General features: G+C 34.7%; 1 long non-coding RNA gene and 1 pseudogene across 1 annotated transcript; one reads left to right on the forward strand and one right to left on the reverse strand.

Annotated features, from left to right (window-relative positions):
• Window positions 1–3097: 3097 nt before the first annotated feature.
• Window positions 3098–4387, forward strand: LOC128233688 (uncharacterized). The gene is made up of 3 exons (XR_008260752.1): window positions 3098–3197; window positions 3664–3805; window positions 4298–4387. It is a non-coding gene; the product is annotated as an uncharacterized LOC128233688 (long non-coding RNA).
• A 2423-nt stretch (window positions 4388–6810) lies between these two features.
• On the reverse strand, window positions 6811–12546 carry LOC128233687 (putative nuclease HARBI1; annotated as a pseudogene).
• Window positions 12547–13014: the final 468 nt, after the last annotated feature.

Genomic DNA, 13014 nt, shown 5'->3' on the forward strand with positions numbered 1-13014 from the left:
TAGTCGGTACGGAGCACTTAGGTGTTTAAACATAACGCGAAACAAAAGCTCCCACTTTTAATGCAATTAAACGAGAATTTGACGCCAAATTATGTCAACGTATTGAATGCATATGATATGACGTCATATCTTTATTCATCAGAGATATTGACATCATTACTCGACATTAAATGTTTAAGGACAGCATCAACACACATTGGTAGTTGTAGCGCTCAGCCATAAACTGGTTATGACGTTAAGGACGGAACAGTATTTCGTATTATACATATCGCTACAACGGGAATGACACCAACACCAACCCTTAAGTTCATGGAGTTTGCTTCTGCGAAATGTTGCAGGAGACTTAAGTTTAAATAACATAAGCGTTTCAGAGACGGTGAAATCAGCGTGGATTATTTCCAAAGAAATGGCCGGCCATCTAGAACTAAACGCGACATAGCATTGGTCCTAGATATTGTACAAACTGATCGCAGAAAACCGTTCGAAAAATAAGTTATATCACTCGAATTTGTTCAAAGGTTGTGTATCGGGCCATAATACAGGATCTGATATGCGGAGAGTTTGTGCGCGATGGGTGCCCCGGCTACTTAACGATGAGCAGAAAGGACAAATATGAGGGTTTCAAGTTTCGCAAGTATGCATAACCAGCATTATGTTCAATGAATGATAAACATAGCAACCGAACTTTTGTATTCATTCCAAAAGCGTTAACTTTTTATATTACTTTAAGCGCAAAACATACTCTATAGCGCCACCACTTCTCGACAGCGCCACCACTTTTATAAATATGTGCATTTTTCCTTTTTAAGAAGAGTTTTGTTGTGTTTCGGCATAGGTACTATACATAACAGTTATGTTTGCTTGCGTGGAATGATCTTACAGGGTGTGTAAGCACCGAAATGTACTTGCTATGCAATCAGATCTCAAAATATGCACAATTCCGTTTCGGGAGAAAAGTTCCTGGCACCACAGTTTGCACAATATTGAAACGAAATAGTAACCAACCTACAGTATACGTGTTCTTACACGATACCACATTCTCCGATTTTCGAAATAAGTCCGTTAAATGAAATTATCAAATAAAATATAAATCATACTCACGTTTGATCATGTAAACATAGGGCACAGCTCCACCACGGAAGTGTCGACAGCTCTTTTTTTTGCACCACCGTAAAGTGGTGGAGCTGGCGTTAAGAGGCCGTGTAGGTACCGGATAGGAAAGGTGTCAAATACCGCGTGTTATCAGAAGTAATTTATTAAGATTTTATTATTCCTAAACCTTTCTCCGAAATGATTATCTACGTAAATTATTTGAAGAAAAATATTCCGAGCCAGCCAAAGACGGTTTTAAAGATACCTTTATTGTAAAATCTTATTCTATATTAACATGGCCCCAATTTCTCGAAAATTCTTAAGTACGTTAACTCAATAACATGCTCAGTAAAAATAACGCTCTCAGCTGAGTAGGTTAGCTAAATCCCATTTCTTGAACGTGCTCAATAAGCTACTCAACTGAGTAAAAATAACGCGATTATCTTTTCGGTCATTTCGGTTAAAAGAGAGCTCTTCGGTAAAAAAGGTAAGAAAGTATAAAGTTCGGGAAAATCTGACAACAGACGATAGAAATGAAAAAATCTTGCACAATGGACAATGGAAGCAAAAGAGCTCCCAACTGGACAGAAGCAGAGAAAAGCTACTGCCTCGAGCTGATATCAGTCGAGTCTGATGTACTGTTCGGAACATTTCGAGGGGCCACACAAGGTGGCAAGCTAAAAAAAACAGCCTGGGAAGGCGTTTGTAAAAAGCTTAATGCGTAAGACACAGCCCTTTTGTTCACATTTTTTTTTATCAAACATGTATTATTACAGTAATTAAATAACTATACGATACAATACACATGTTTATACAAGAATTTATTATTTTGTCATATGATTTATTAAACGGTCAACAATACGGGCATGAATTTCAAACTTTTGAAAGAATCTTACCGCAAAGAATCTAGTGCCTTCTATTTTTCATTGGATGCAACTGTATCATTGTTATTTAATTGTTAAGTCCTGGTTCACATATTTTATGTAACGTGTAAATTTTAGTCCACCTAGTCCTTTGACGTTCATTATTTATTGTGCCAGACTCGAGACAGGGATACAGAAGAAATGTCAAAATAATAAAAAATATCCCTGATCGCTCTCGATTATTGTGGCTAGTGTAAATTTAGCTTTGATCATTGTGAAATATGCTAAAAGAATCCCGTAAAAATTGAACACACCGTTGAACACAGTTGTGTCTATTTTTATCAAGACACCTTCAGCATGATTTGTTTTCACTTCCTTTTTCTAAGTGTTTGTCGATGTAAGCTTTTATGTATGAGAAGTTGGTTTCTTTCCATTGTCTGTAAAAATCACATGTTAAATGTACTGGAATAACAGAAACTATTGTATTAACTGAACCAAATCTGAGAAAGTAGATATGGAAATTCAGCCCTATTTCCATGCGGTACTTTATGTTTACTTTCACTGATTATATGTAAATCATAATATCAGTATATTACAAAAATGCTAACACGGATACACGATAATTATACATCCATTTTTCTCACAAATATTAGATTTGCACTGTGTAAAAGTATGACCGCTTTCCCTCAGGTCTGACGAATGACTGATATTTTTGAAAACTTTACACATGTCAGGCATCGAACGATGACATCATCTACACGAGCAATCAAACTGCACATCGCGTGTGCGTGTTAAATCTGTGTGGTATAAAAGTTCATGTAATAGTGTATTGATTTTTTTTTATCAACAGTCGTGACCCGTATTGGTTTAATACATAACGATACATATACACCAACCTTCAATCGATCTATGTTTTATTTATTATGTCTTGCCATTACAGAACTATGGGATGTACTGCAATGTATCACCATTAATCGCAATTAATCAGTCCCGTGCTTTTATAATATGCATTCTATTGAATGCTAGTCTTCGAAAAAAAAAAATTATATTTTTTTACAATATTTTAACTTGTTTATATTCTATGTCCTAATTTTGTTTTAAGATTGACGTTTTGTTTGTCACCCTAACATTATGATGTAGAACACGATAGTATTTTGTATCTTTTTTTTAGCTCTGGTCTGGTTACGAACATGAGGAGTGTTGACGAGATTAAGACGATGTGGAGAAACGCAAAAGGAAGAGGTTCGCTTAATACGCTTACTACGCTAAACTGTCTAACCCCGTTTGCTCTAACTCAGGAAAAATCGGGCTAGGTGGGATGTCTAACCTTCAGAATATAAACATCGGTCCTTCATATCCAGTTCGATCAGCAATTCTGGCCAAAAGAGTTCGAGCCAACGGGGTGCGGCTGTATTTAAAAGTTGAATAATTATTCTTGTGTCGCCTGTACGTATGACTGACGGTCAGTCAATTATAAGGAACCGTTTGCCACAATGTATTATCTATAAAAAAGATAAAATTTACTTCAATATGCTGTACTATGTGAAGAATCTACGTCAATTAATTTGCCTTTGCTTTTAAATCACCGCCGCACGTATTTTGTTAACCGCATGGTGATATTTACTATAAAGCATTGTAGCTGTACTGATACTTGAATTTTGCTTTCTGTTTTCAATGCATTTTCATACACGGACGTTATTTTATTCAGTAAAAGAAAAGGTAGATAAAAGTAAAATGACTGGTGCTGGTGTGATTGAGCCCCTAACAGCATGCGAAGAGTTCGTTAGCAAACCACATGTACGCTAACAATCAGTGCCAGTTGCTAGGGATTCCCGGAGGATCAGAAACAGGTGAGATTACTGAATTCGTACATATTTCGACTGTTGAGATTGTTCAATATGCATTATATTAACGTTAATCAATCGCCAAAATTCAAAACATTAGAACGCTTTAAGGCCGTGCGTATTTGTGCGTAACGATCTGTAACTATAATGCACCAGTCAGTAACCACGGCCCCTCCAGGTCGGGGGAATAGCGGGGACTTTGACTTTCGGTCCAGCCAACCCCAGGTAAAATCGCCACCCTGCGGGAACGAAGTGATGGTCAAATCCCCGCGAAATGCCCCCGCACCCCAGGGAGCCTAAGTAAGGCAAATTCCCCGCTTTTTTGCGCAAATACAAAACCACCGCATTCAACCGGCACTGCGGGGCCACATGAAAGGTAAAAACACGGCCCATTTCCCCGGCTGTCCCCGGACCTGGTCGGGGCGTGGTTACAATTGACTTGTGCATAATTGTTAAGAATAATATATTGATTATTAATATGTTAATTCTTTTTTTCAGCCACTTATGTTGCACAGTCATTACCAAGCGGCCAAGAGATTACCAGATCGATGGTCTGATCGTGCTACACCTTGACGACAACATGAACATGTAACTTATACTTTACACAATAAACTGACAACTAATTATGTTAAAATTTGCGAAAGGGAATATTTACCGAACTGTTGTATGAACATGACCGTCTATCAGTAGTAGTATTGCAATGGAAGTAGGTGATAATTGAAGAAGTACTAATTGACTTTATATGAAGAACATATTAGTTAAATTGTATGATGTGTATACAAAGTTCCTTGATGCATATCAGTTACTGAATGTATGTTTTGTTTTAGCTCGGATATAATACAAACCCCAAGCCCAGTGCGAGATGAACAAGATTGTGATCGTCAGGCGGCAGAAAAGAAGCCGATGTTTAAAGGTGGTAACTAAACCTTTATATAAAATCATCAATCTGTTTGAAGGCCTCATGACCGCAATTACAGATAGCCTTTACATTCAATGAGCACATTTTAGAACTTAAATGTTATAGATTAAAGGCATAACACATGTTTGTCAATAAATGAAAATCAAGAAATAACATACTAAATATTTCTTAACAGGGAAGAAAAGCACACTGAAAAGGAAAGGAGAAAGAACGGAGGATTTGTACGATCTTGAGGAGCAGCGCTTGAACGCTGAATTAAAATCATTTAGGGCCCAATAGAGGTATTGGACGGAGAAGAACAAAAGGGAGGCAGCAGTTCATGAACTTAACATTGAACTTTTGAAGAGAAGAGTCGAAAACGAAAACTATACTTAAAATATATTTAAATGAATGTAAAAATCCCAACATCATCTTAAGAACCAATTCTTCGTATTTGTCATTTTTAGCTCGAAGAATAAGGAGGGCTATACAACTCGCCCAACGTCTGCGTCCGGTTAAAGTTTTAGGGCAAGTTGGGCTTTTCACTATAAATCGAATAGCCTTCATCTAATTGACTTAATACTTCACACATTTGTTCATGTCCGTTACAGGATGAGGTAAGGTTACTCCATATTATCCTTTATACAAATTATGGCCCCTGATTGATTATGGAACTTATGTTAAAGCAACTGTGCCCCAGATGATTAATTTGCAAGAAAAAAGGAAATTGTCGAAAACTGACAAAAACTTGGAATTAATGTGTACAATTAATTGAAAATAACTAACTGAAGTACCACATAGTTTACAATTTATTTAGGTTTAACAGTTTTTCGTATTTTTCCATTAAACAAGAAGGCCCTGAATGCCCTGTATCGCTCACCTGGTCCAATTCAATTACCTTGCTGTAGTAAGTACATTCCGATCAGATTTCATATAGATATAGTAGAACTATGGCCTCAAAAGTTTTTTAACAATATTTGACTTGACTTTGTGACCTTGTTTTTGAACTCATGTTACCATGTTTCAAACTTGACATAGACTTCATAAACACAAACATTCAGACATAGTTTCATGGTGATCAAATAGAGAATGTAACCTCTACAGTGTTTACAAGGTTTTTTTTCTATAATTTGACCTAGTGGCCTGGTTTTTGACCTCTGATTACACAGTTTCAAACTCTACCTAAAGATCATCAAGAATAACCTTCTGATCAAGTTTCATGAGCATAATTATCGTTAACATGTTAACATGAGGATACATTTATAAATGTGACCTCTAGAGTGTTAGCAAGCTTTTCCTTCAATTTGACCTGGTGACCTAGTTTTTGGATCCACATGACCCAGATTTATACTTGACCTAGGGATTATTGATATTAACATTCTGTCCAAGTTTCTTAAAGATATGGTCATAAATGAAACCTCTATAGTGTTAATAGGCTTTTCATTTAATTTGACCAGGTGACCTAGTTTTTAACTCCAAATGAACCAATATCGAACTCATCCAACATTTTATTGAGGGTAACATTCTGACCAAGTTTCATTAAGATTGTGTCCAAACTGTGACCTCTAGAGGGTTAACAGTCAAATTGTTGACGACGGACTCAGGGCGATCACAATAGCTCACCTTGAAGAACTTCGTGCTCAAGTGAGCTAAAAATATTACTGGGTATGTCTACCTAGTAGAATTCATTCCTAATGCCTGATTGGCTAGTCGATGTTATCACATGATCTTAAATAAAAAAATTGCCACATGTTTTTTATGTTCATGTTACTAATTGTGTAATTCCAAATCCTTTCTTTCAATGTCTTATGAGATGCCTTTCCCATTGTGTGATATTTGTAAAAAAGATTATGTTATATTTACATGTTTATATATATATAATATGTGCATAAATGGACAATAAAGTATTTGATTGCCCTTTTAAAAAAATATATGCATATTAAAGTACATCAATTGTTCACCATGTTAAGGTCAATGAATCTACCATGTGAAGTTAAATGAATCTACCATGTGAAGTTAAATGAATCTACCATGTTAAGATAAATGAATAACACTACTTTAAACTAAAACATAAAGGAAATTTACAGACAATGGAGGCCTAACATGTTCTTCACAATAACATAACATGAAATAGAACTTGACATGTATTTCATCTGTTTTTCAATAACATAACATAAAAAAGAAATTGACATGTATTTCATCTGTTTTTCAATAACATAACATAAAATAGAATTTGACATGTATTTCATCTGTTTTTTTAAGTGCCATATTTCAAATATATTGATTGTCACATTTGCAAAAGGTACACTATGTAAAAGGATGATATGTACAGTTAATTCATGTGATAAAAGTTATACGACGTTATGAAAGTCTTTATGACCACATCTGCATATATACTTATGTGTTATTTGTTTTGTTGTTTAATATCAGGTAGTTTAAAGAGATTTATTACAGAAATAAAGATTTTTAAACAAAATACATTTTTTTACGAAAGTATCAAGGATATGGGCTTATGCATGAAACACCATTGGAACAGAAATATTTGATATGTCTCAAAAGACTAGCAATGGAAATATCACACTCGGAAGTAGCAAATGATCATCAGATGAGCAAAAAACATTAAGAGAAAATGCAATTTCTCTTAAACTATCAGCATTCCAATTGAAAATTAGACATGTATATAATGATATCAAATGAACCTCAAACAGGGATTGACAACCAGAGTTGGTGGAAAACATTTCGAAGCAATTATTAACAAGAGCTGTCACAGAGACAGCGCGTTCGACTACTCCGTCGCTTTTAAGTGTAAGGATTGAAAAGTTTTGGTGAAACATGCATGGATCACTTTAAATTGGATTAGAGTGATGCCAAACTTAATGCAAACTATAGTTATTTTACTTGTTTTTTAGTAAATTGGATGGTTTAGTACCATTGTATAAAATCTCAATGCAACACGATACATCAAGTAGTTGCTGAGATATCAACCTATGTGTGCCTACATGCAACACTTTTACCAGAATTTCAAAGTCAAATAATAAAGGCCCATTTGCACTATACTCAAATAAGTGTTATCTTACTTCATTAATTTGGTAAGTTATATAAATGGGAATACATATCCAAAGTTTCAATGCAGTAAATGATGTAGTAACTAGAGATAATGGCTTAAAGCTGCACTATCACAGGTTGAACGTTTTGACGACTTTTTTTATTTTTTGTCCTGGAACAAGCCATTTTTTTAAAAAATCCATGTAAACCATTTATATAAGACTGCTGACAAAAAATCAGATGGCAGATTGTTAAATAAAGTTCAAAAATTGATATTTTATGCATTTTCCTTATACTTTTAGTAACAGTTTAAGCAATAAAACATTAATTTTGGTACGGAAATATGAAAATCTACGATCAGATTTTTTGTCAGCAATCTTATATCATTAGTTTGCAGATATTTACGCCAAAAATTTGCTCTTTCCAAGACACAAAATAAAAAAAAGTTGCAAAAATGGTATATCTGTGAGAGTGCAGCTTTAAATGTGCATACCAGTATATGCAAAATCTTAAACAAGATGTCCAGCCGACGCTGCTGCCGACATAACGCAGAGTAGTATAGTTCTCCATTCTTCATTCAGTTCAGCCAAAACAAAATGATTCTTACTTTTTTCAAATACTCAAATACTGTCATAACAGTTACAGCACTTTTATGAAAAAGGAAACTGAACATATCAGTCAGGAGAAGAATGTTTGTGTTAAAACATCTCTGAAAAGAAGGCCATTGCCTGGATTTTGAATTTGAAAATGAAAGTCATGATCTGGTTGATCAACATCAAAACCGTCCAGACGATCAAATATGTCTCCATTATCTAGAACAAAGTTGTGGAGGAAGGAGCAGGTCAATATTATCTGGCAGCATCGCTGGGGCTGTACACGAAGGCCATATGAAAGGCAAGGAAACCTGCGCTTCAACACACCGTATGTCTGTTCAATAATGACTCGAGTCTTTACTAGGGCTCTGTTATATCTGAAATTTATACAACAATCATATCATGGGCATATAATTATACAACGCAATTAATGTTAAAGGTACTAGACACTAGATGGTCCCAAATTTAGCAATAACATGATCCAGTATGAGTGAAATGTCACTTACACATCTAAACAAATTTTAGCACATCTTATCATTTACATATGTTACATTTCTTTTATTTGCCCTGCTTGGCATGAGTATCATACCTTTCCTGTGCTTGTGATCGTGTGTTCAGGTACGGCGTTAGAAGGTAACGTCGGCACGCATAACCACTGTCACCAAGCAAGTAACCATCCATGACACCTGTTCGACATATTATATAATACAACATCAAAATACATTAGACATAATCAAATGCGGTCAATAAGAACATGAATATTTACACCTCACACTGCTTTTCAGGCTTCAACATGTAAAAACTATTAATAATCACAAATTTCTTAAGATATGATTTTGTGTATTTATTATTTTACAGTTTGCAATAATTTTAAAATCTTTGATTAATCTTGGATTTGGAAGCAATGGTACATATTAAAATGGTACAAAGATCTATTGCCAAACTGAGACACATACAATGACATACTTCATCACTTGACCATTGTTCAATTGCTCACCATTTATATAATGGTGAACAATTGAACAATGGTCAAGTGATGAAGAATGTCATTGTATGTGTGGAAAAGAATTGTTTCAAAAACATGACTACCTTTAAAGCTGCACTCTCACAGATTGACCATTTTAACAACTATTTTATTTTTTGTCTTGGAAAGAGCAAATTTTTGGCGTAAATATCTGCAAACCAATGATATAAGATTGCTGACAAAAAATCTGATCGTAGATTTTCATATTTCCTTACCAAAATTAATGTTTTATTACTTAAACCCTTACTAACGGTTTAAGAAAAATGCATAAAATATCAATTTTTGAACAATCTGCCATCTGATTTTTGTCAGCAGTCTTATATAAATGGTTTACATGGATTTTCTCAAAAGTTGGCTTGTTCCAGGACAAACAAAATCAAAATAAGTTGTCAAAACGTTCAATCTGTGAGAGTGCAGCTTTAAGAATATGAAACTGGAAGTTATGTCCATCAATTATTTTACTGAAAGTACCATATACAAATATTTTTTTAACTTTTTTTCCAATTACTTTGTTAATTTAAAAAAATAATAATTTTATTTTGCAAAAATCACAGATTTGTATAATAAAAAATCATTTTACATCAAGAATGATTCAAATTGAAAACATTTTAACAGAAATATTGACAACATGTTATGAAAATTTCAAGATTATGGAAGTTTTAGTACTGAAAGTTTTCACCCATTTTTAGGAAATAATCTACTTACTAACTTCCTTTAACAAACGCCCTGTTAAATTATGTATTACCATTTAAATATACCTGGCAATCTTAAACTCAGAAAATGTGTGTATTTGTATGGTTATATGACATTAAATGAGACATCAAAGTAAGAGAAAAATGCATTTTCATTGAAATACACGAGCATTGATTCATATACCATTTTCCAAATCCAGGCATAAGGAAGATTGCCGGAATATGCGGGCATCAAGGACACTTCCAGGCCACTTCACAACTACATTTTGAATCCGGAACCCAGCATCACATACCATCTGAAAATACAATGACAATTGTTGATTATGTTTCAGTCCAGTTGTTCATTTCTGGAGTAAGATTGAACAAAAAGAATGAGTATTACAATGAAAAGTGAGTGTTTCTTCTTCATGATTGCAAGGAGTGTACTAGTGAAGATATAAGTACATTTAGAGCAAAAATTCATATGTCAGTCATTGAAATTAGACTTTCGGATAAACAAACCCGAATTCTTATACTATATTGCATGGAATCATGTTTTTGAACAAACCCTGCTATATAAACCTTAGAATTTGAGCAAGCCCGGAAGACATTTTACTAGTGCGTGGCTTGCATGCTTGTGCTAATTTCGACCACTGATATGTTATTAAAACCATGAAATTTACAGGAAGAACTTTCAATCATACTATCACCATTGGCATTGCCAAGGCAAGTGAGTACACTATGAAAGTTGTTATAAGCTACATGCAAAGGCCAAACAATTTACAAATACAACATTGCAGCTTGGTAAGGATGACCATTACATTTCGTATAAAACTAGAACATCTATAAGATTTATTGACAACAAAACATTTATGATCTTTTTTCAGACAGTTATATCATTTTCAGTTGTATCAATATGTAAGTTCTCACCTGCACATTGATAGAGTGATAGCCCTTACGATTTACATAGTCCTCCTCATACTGGTGAGGGGCATTTATTCGTATGTGGGTTCCATCCACCAGTCCAATGACATTTGGAAATCCTGAAAACGCAAACTTCCAATTAACATGTGTAAATATTCTAAGAAATGAAGAAATAAATTTATTATTTAAATTTAATCCATTTACAGCTATGGAGTGGAATGAGTAAATAACTAAGAGTTGGGTGGGAATGGTGGCGGGGTATATGCGATTATATCGACAATTTCATCCACAATATAATTTATATCTACAAATGTAATCAATGCACATCTACGTACAGTATATAAATATGATATTTTGACTAAAATATTTCCTTCACATTTTGATTCTAATCAAACGTTTATGTAAACTTTGTTGAAAGATATTGTACTTAAACCATATTCAGAAATGACAACTTCATTGCATTCAAATTCATCAGCTACTCCGATCACAGTACGTGTATTAAAACCGACATTGTTTACCTACCGTTTGCTTGTTCCTTATTTCACGTTGTATGGGTTATGATACATATATTAATTCCCGTGTAACACAATATTAATGCGTGTTTCCATTGCTTTCAATATCAAACATTTGTATTTCACTATCCATCAATAATTAAAAACAATTAGTTTACTTCCTTATTTCAGTTTACATTGTCATAACATTCAGTTATGCGCATGCGTATGATTTTATTTTCATGCATGCGGATCCATGGCAGTATTAATTACAGTTTTTTCTGAATAGGATATACAAATGCCAATACTTATCTCAGTATGATACAGCGTCAAACTACGTTAGAATGATACCATAAGTTGAGTGAAGTGGCACTAGAAAACGATCATTTGTTTGATAACTACGTTATATATGTCAGTATTTGGACATTGCTTTACATATAAGTGCAATAACTTGCGTTTACCAGGCATGTTAAATTTTATCGGCGTTCAATCATCGATCTCATGCAGTCGCGATTGGCTACGTCATAAGCGACAGGGGTCGAAGGTTAAAGGTGTTTGTTTTGAATGTTATTCATCAGAACAGTAAACAATTTCAAAGAAACATTAACATGTGCATGTTAATGAACATTATTTTGTCACCGGAACATTGGGGAATATCTCAATTGTGTATGGATAGGGCGTTACTTACCGGCAATGGAGAAGAACGCTGCCTTTACAGCATCTAAATCCCGACGGAACTGGATCTTCTTTCTTGCAACTCCAGAAAGTATAGCGACAGTGGTTTTGATGGCGCGGCAGACAGACGAAGCGGAAATGCCATGGACGTCACCAACAACGATATAGTGGGCTCCAGTTGCCAGAAAATGGAGAGAAACAAGTACGGAAAGAAGAGGGGGTAGTGGACAGGAGCGTCCAGTGGCTCGTTCCAAGTAAGGAAAAAGGATGTTGACGAGACGAAGAATAGAATGAGGACGGAAACGATACCTCTGGAATATTTCAGGAGAAGATAGAGTCTCCAGAGGGTTTGAACGGTCTTGAAAGACCCTCGGAAACGGAAGATCTCTGGCGTAGTATCTGCAGACGACGCTGTATGGCGGCCATATTTGAGAGAGAAATAACTGACTTAAATCAACTACCTATTTGACTCAAATAACGTGCTCAACATCCAACCTAATTAAGTTATTGAGCAAGTTATTTTTTCGTGAAATGCAAATAATTAACGTGATCAAGCTGAGAACGTTAATAACGCGCTCAGCACATTTAACGTACTTAAGAATTTTCGAGAAATTGGGGCATGATGTAACATACACATTATGTAACAATTACAAATAACTCATCTGTTAATCTTGTGCATGTATACTGTATACGATGACGATTTGGAGCGTAACAAAGATGCAACAAATATTTAACTGTGAAAGATTCGAATTTATTTTGTTAACGAATTAACAAAACAAATAAATTTTGAGTAAATGTGCTGATGTGTGCATAAAGACTTTCACATGACTTCATTTAACTTTTGTCACATGAATTCACGATATCTTCTTTTTACGTTGTGTACCTTTTGCAATG

The sequence above is a fragment of the Mya arenaria genome, chromosome 5, assembly GCF_026914265.1.
Source record: "Mya arenaria isolate MELC-2E11 chromosome 5, ASM2691426v1".
In the NCBI taxonomy this organism is placed as follows: domain Eukaryota; kingdom Metazoa; phylum Mollusca; class Bivalvia; order Myida; family Myidae; genus Mya; species Mya arenaria.